General features: G+C 40.5%; 1 pseudogene; it reads left to right on the top strand.

Annotated features, from left to right (window-relative positions):
* Positions 1-784: 784 nt before the first annotated feature.
* On the top strand, positions 785-6,124 carry LOC101445296 (guanylate-binding protein 7 pseudogene; annotated as a pseudogene).
* The last annotated feature ends 715 nt before the right edge of the window (positions 6,125-6,839 follow it).

Here is a 6,839-nt window from a genome sequence, read left to right as displayed (position 1 = left end):
ATGAGGCTTGTCTTGGGCTCAAACTGGTTTTTCTTTGGTCTTTGAAATTTTCCTAAAAAAATTATTCTGCAGTCTTACCAGGTGAGGTCTCTCCGGATAAAGTGAACATCAATTGGTTATGGTATCTCGCCCTCATGAATAGTGGTCAGGAATAAAATGCTAGCGTTAAAACCCCCAAACCGGTTTGTGAAGCTTGCTATTTAGATGTGGCCTTGAACCCAATCAGCTTCAGTGTAGATGTGGAAGGGGGATGCCTGGAATTGAGAAAATGGGAAAAACCATAAAGAGAGGACTCACTTGTTTCCTGGGGTAGGGAGCAGGAGTGTATGAGGTGGTGAATGTAGGATCTTTTTCCTGACGCTCACTGGCATCCGTTGAAATTGGATCCCATTGCAGAAATCCTCATTAAAAAGCCTGACTCCAGTATTGTTTACAGTAGAAACACCAAACTGGGGAAAATGTAACCGATCTTCGATTCAATTACCGAGGCGCTGGACAGAGATGATTTTCATGGCAGGTAGCCTTGCACAAAAACAGGAACCCTGTTATATAACCAGCTCAGTCAGACTCACTGAAGTTACACAACCTCTCAGAAAGTCCTGAATGATCAACTTGCCCCAAGTTTAGTCCTCATCTATTTGGGAAAACGTGAGAGTGAATTTGTGATTAAAAAGGTAAAATATTGTCTTGTAATAACAATGAAATCTGTTGTAAGAAAAAGCCCCAGTTCTCTGAACCAAAGTAATCTTTCATCAATGCCTATGTTTAATGTCTTTCTGGGACAATGGGGATTCTTAATACTTTTTATTTCGTGCGTGAGATTAATCTGATGTTCCATATCTCACACTGGGCTCGAGGGAACAAGGGTAATTTTCCACTTTGTAAAGCTTTCCCTCACTTGTCATCCCACTCCAAGGCAGCTGTTCTAAATTCCAAGTGTCTTTTATGTAATGATGACATTCCTTAAACTATTATGGATAGCTTTTTATAAAAAAGGTATTGTTGGTTTACTCTAGCTATGCATGAGGAACAATCTTATCATGTGGGGTACATTCTTTCCAAGGGTCGGTACTCAGTGTTTTATAGATATGACCACACAAACCCTGCACTTGCTCAACTGCCCATTACATGCCTGTACATTAGAGAGCAGAGCTTTCTAAATGATCAATAAATCACTTAAACAGGGCAATGCCGAAAATAACCACATACATTTTATTCAATCATGAGTTCCTGAGAAGAATAGCTTAATAAGAAAATAAGCAGGAGAAACCACAGCATGGGGACCCAGGAATTTAAAGTCACCCCTAGGAACAGGGTAAGAAGAGGCTACTCAACAGAGAAAGAGGGGGGAAATAGCTGTCTTGCCTAATGGTGGCCCTCAGGAATCAGATTGAAGAGAGGCACATCTGGGTTCATATCCCGGCTCCACCATTTTTATTTACCAAGTGTGTGACCTGGGATGAGTTACTTAACCTCCCCCATGCCTCCATTTTCTCATCTATAAGACGAGGATAATAATAGGACCCATCTGATAGAGATGTTGTAAGAGTTAAATGAAATATTAGTAGCTGACTTGTCCACTCTAGGTCTTTCAGTCCAAAGGAACTGAGTGCAGGAAATAGGTGATTATAGGAGATGTAGGGCTGAGCAACCAACAGAGGCCTCTAAGGCAGCTCAGAGGTTAGAAACAAGCAGAATCTGGTAGGCCTGGAGGGACAGTAGGAGGCTGTCCTGTGGGAGCTGAAACCACAGTGGAGTCTGAGTGGGACCCTGGAGGAGACACCACAGGATACAGAAAGAAGTGGGGAGAAATACTCTGGCCTCTCCCCAAATCCTATCTTCTAATCTTCTACTAGAACCCTCCACGGCTGAAAGAGCTCTAGGGTGAGGGATCCCCAGAAATACAGTTTCCTGAGATACAGAGCAGAGCAAAAGAAGGTCAGGGATACATCTAAGAGCAAACAAGCAGTTAACCAGCAAATGCTAACACTTACTGAGCCCTTATTAAAAACTAGGTGCTGGGCTGAGTGCTTTCCATGGATGAATTCATTTAAACATTTTAGTAAAGGGCAGAACCAGGGCTTGAAGTGTTCAATAAATGTTAGACCTATTATTGAAGTAATTTGTGTGCAACCCAAAGAAAATAATGGCATGTATGTGCATCCATTAGATTGAAAACACATTGAGGAGAGGAACTATGTCATATTCATCTTTGGGTCCCTGGTGCTTTGTTTGGCAACCTGGCCTTAGTGACAACTCAAGAAATATTTGTTAAACTAAATGAAATTGACAGAAACGAAAGCGTGAATCAGTGAATGGGCTGACGTAAATAAAAGTCTGCTTCTAATCCTTGCTAGGATTTGTTATTTTGTGGTTACTATAAAATCCCATTAGCTATATGTTTTATGACTATGTATTAGTAAAATTGATTTTTAAAAATTCCATTACCTCCCATCAGTGTCTTGGCATTTTACCTTTAAAAATATGAATATTTCAAAACCAGCCCAGTAATACTGAACATCCCTCATACCCCAATTATGGACTCTAAGTGGCATTTCCCACTGAAAGGTACAGGCTTACTGGGAGAAATGGTTGATTCTATGTCTGAAGCAAGAAATAGACAGATGAGCCAGGAACATCTTGTTATGCCAGAACCAAGAAATCTACCAAAGACAATCATCCATGCCAAAGGCATTCAGTGGTCAACTTTCAGAAGCCCCTACTAGTCAAAAAATGGGACCATTTAAGCATCAATAAGAATTAATAGCTGTGATGGATTAAAACACATCACATTTGCTCAAATCCATGAGGCCATAATGACACTAAGAAAAAAAAAAAGCCTCATTGATCACCTTTGGCAAATGCTAGGGAAACAAACTCATCATTCTGAAATTTGCTAAGTAAAGGGGGAAAAAATCAAGACTTTACTCATCCTTTTCTATTTAAACTTATCTCAGAGTAACCAAATAGTTGATGAGGGAAAGTGTCTCTTTATGGTTATTCTAGCTAATGAAGAAGAAATGAAAGAAATTTTTTAAAAAATCAACATTTTGCAAAGCCCCTAGAAGACAATAGTTTTAGGCAATGATGGTTGATAACCACTTCTGTTAAAAAAAAAAGATAAATAGACATGATGTGCCTCCTAATGGAAATATAGAGCACCATGTATAAATTAATTTTTGCCCCAAATCATACCTGAATCAGAACGATTGTCTAGATATAAGTACTAATTTGCTGAAAATACAAAGGACAGAGAAAGATGTTGAATAACAGCAGAGGGTTTCAATCAGCAAAATCCAGGATCCAGGACGTTTTATAGGGAAATTGAGCTGTTCCTTCAAAAATTAAAGCACAAGAACTAAAAAGAGGAAGGAGAAATCTGTAGATCAAAAGAGGTTTAAAATACATATTAGACAAGTGTCATTTGTAGACCTTCTTCAGATTCCCTTTCAAACAAACCAATGAGAGTCTATTTCAAATAAACCCTCAAGAGATAAGCAGGCAAACTTGTAGCTGGCTGGATATTTGACATTAAAGAATATTTTAGATGTTAAAGTGGTTTTAATGGCTATGATTTTTTTTTTAAATCTTGTCTTTAAAGACACTTACTGAAATATTTATGAGGGAAGTGATATGATGTCTGAGATTTGCTTAAAAATGATCTAATAGAAAATGGCAGTAAGTGGGTCATAGACAAAGCAAGACTAGCCATAGGTTGGGAGCTGTTGAAGCTGGATGATGATACACAGGGGTTCACGGTACTGTTTTCTCTACTTAAGTGAATGCTTCATTTTTTCAATTATAACAAATGTTTTTTGAAAAAAAATGTTTCAGAGTTGCAGGTTAACAAAAGCAAATACGCTTCTCACTCTTAACTAGTAATGCAAGAAATGCAAAGAAAACTTTTGGGCTATCAAATTAGCAACAATTTAATAGTAATTCCTAAGGTTAGATAAAATAGACACTTGAATCGCTCGTAGCAGGAATGTAAATTGGTACATTTTTGGAAAGCAATTTGGTGGTATATGTAGCAAGAATCTTTAAAAATACAATTATATTCTATTCAGAAGAGAAAAACATTTTTCTAAATGTTCAGACCCTTTAACTCACTTATTGTATAGATTAATCCTCTATCCCTCAAATATTCTTTAAATAAAGGAAGAACTTTATACTTAATAAATATTTTCATTGCACCATTATTTATAATAAGAAAAATATAGAAACCAGATACCAAAACCAAGAAAAATTAATTAGAACAAAATATTATTTGGATGCACACAGACTGGGGAGCACAGGGGGTGAGGTGAGAAATGGTCTTCCCATCCCTGGTCTGCAGGGCACGAGCCAGGCTTCCATCTGGGATCCACAGTGAGTTCAGAAGCCAAGGGTATCAGGATATGATTTGTACCTCACCCCTCCAAGCCTAACCACAGGCCGATCCTTCTGAACACCAAGGGCCTGGGAGATATGGGAAAGGCTGACCTAGGAATGATGCATGGATGTCTGCACTGGCTGTGCTTCTGAGCAGCACCTCTGTCCATGACAGCCTGGGTCCCATCAACCCCCAAGCCCTGAAGTAGCTGGACTTTGTGAGTGAACTAACAGAACTAACTGGGGCAAACTGCTCCGTGAGGCCTGATGGAGTAGATGCCCCCATGGATTGCTGAGTTTCCGTGCGGGCCAGGGCCCGAGCCCCCCACCCAAGTCCTCAGCATGTAGCCACTTCGTGACCCAGACGAAAGTTGAAGGTTAACAACCTTCCCTGCAGGGGAGAGAATGTAGAGATGGTATTGTAAACCAAATCTCCTCAGAGCAGTAAAACTTCATTCCTGTGATAACATCACCAGACCCCATATGGGACCCCAGCTCATACCCTGCAGAATGTCCCTGTTACCCCTCATAGCACTCCTCGTTTTCCCCTCTCTTTACGGACTGCTATCTTCATTCCCTGACCAGCCGCTATCAGAGAGTCTCTCCTGTTTATAAATCCCAGTAAAGCTATGTTTGATTCCGTGCCTGGTGTGTTCTCTGCTCTCACGGCCGCATCAATCATGCCCTTGAGGAGCTGGGTTTGAACAGTTTTTTTGAGACTCTGTATGGACTATACAATGACTCAACACAGAAGCTGAAGACCTGGAGAATACCTTGCAGCTGATTCCAGGCAAGAATTCTAAAATCCAAATTTCCACCATACCTAGAGAGAGTATCAGGCACTTCTTTCCAAAATTGAAGTGCTTGGTCTTTGAATGTCCAAAAAATGACAAAGCTCTGTTAGCCCACATTGAGGAAGTGTCAGAAAATCAGCTGAACTGTAACTTCTAGGTATAACAAAAAAATGTGTTTCTTCACTCATGTAAAGACCAAGACCCTGAGAGAGGGAATCATTGTCACTGGGAACTGGCTGGGGAGTCTGGTGGAGACATCGACAGAGGAGAGGTGCTTTGTTTGGAGAACGTGGTAACAACTCTGGCCCGTGTGAGAACTCAGCAGCCGTGTAGAGGGCAGCCGACCACTGTGGTGAGGAGATGGCCCAGCAAGCGAGGCTCCCCCCAGACATGCTCCAGGAGCTGCCGCAGCTGTCTTCATGGAGCACTCTTTCAAGGATGACAATCAAGAGCTCATGGGCGCTCCAGAGCAATAGGAGAATTCCTCACTGAAGAATGGGGAGGGCCCTGTCAAATATTGCCAGGCTGAAACTGACAGCTTTCAGAGACCTGGATGGAAAGTATTTCAAGAGGAGTTTTCTCTGTTCCTGGAGGGCAAAATCTCTACTTAGAAGCAAAGAAAAAGGTTGAGCAGAATATAAGCTGGTGACCAGAAAGGAGTTCAGGTGAACGAGGCACTCCAAAGCTTCCTGCAGTTGCAGGGGGCCATAGAGGAAACCATCCTGCCTTCAGATGAATCCCTCGCTGATGGAGAGAAGGCCCCAGCAGCAGAGCAGGCCAAGAAAGAGGCAGCGTAGGAGGAAAAGGAACAGCTAAAACAGACAGAGAAGGAGCAGCAGCAAAAGACCGAGGCTCAAGAGCGGTACTTCAATGAAAATATAGCTCAAGTGACAGAGAAGATGAAGGGGGGAAGAGAAAACCTTCTGAGAGAGCAAGAAAAGAAGCTGGACATAAGCTGAGGGTCCCAGGAAATCTGTTTAAGGAAGGATTTTTTTTTTAATCTGAGGAATTGAATACAGAGATAAATTTAAAAAAAAACCAAAAAGCAAAAACGACTGAAACAATTAGAAAAGATGAATACTCACTGGCTTTGTGGTTCTTTGATGGGACTGGCAATTGTTATTATAGAAATGTCAGTTCCTGGTCAAATTGTCAGTTTGGGATTGAAATTTGCAAACTCACAAATGAAACAGGCTCAGGCTTCCTGTTAGGAAATTATAAAAAGGCTTCTTTTATTATCCTGTGGCTAAATGTTTAAAATGTAAGTGTCATGATAGTTTTATTAAGCAAAAGTTGCGAAATAAAAAAGGATTGCCAAAGAATACCAGAGCCTTCTATACCAAAAGACAAATGATTTAATCAAATCAATTTAAAGAAATCAGAAACAACTTAGAAGATGTAATGGGAAGAAAAGACCAAATCTGAGATAACATGGAAATAAAATCTGTGGAATAAAATTAACAAGCATGTAAAATTTATCTGAAGAAAATAGTAAAATATTATTGAAAGGCACAAATATTTATGAACGTGGACAGAAAGAAATCCGTCAACCTTCTTTAAGTAAAAATATATATTTAAAGTGATTTAAGGGAAACGGACTTGGCCCAGTGGTTAGGGCTTCTGTCTACCACATGGGAGGGCCGCGGTTCAAACCCCAGGCCTCCTTGACCCATG

This window comes from Dasypus novemcinctus, chromosome 12 (genome assembly GCF_030445035.2).
Source record: "Dasypus novemcinctus isolate mDasNov1 chromosome 12, mDasNov1.1.hap2, whole genome shotgun sequence".
Lineage (NCBI taxonomy): Eukaryota > Metazoa > Chordata > Mammalia > Cingulata > Dasypodidae > Dasypus > Dasypus novemcinctus.
Note: the sequence above shows the minus strand (reverse complement) of the source record. Positions and strands in the feature narration are given on the sequence as shown.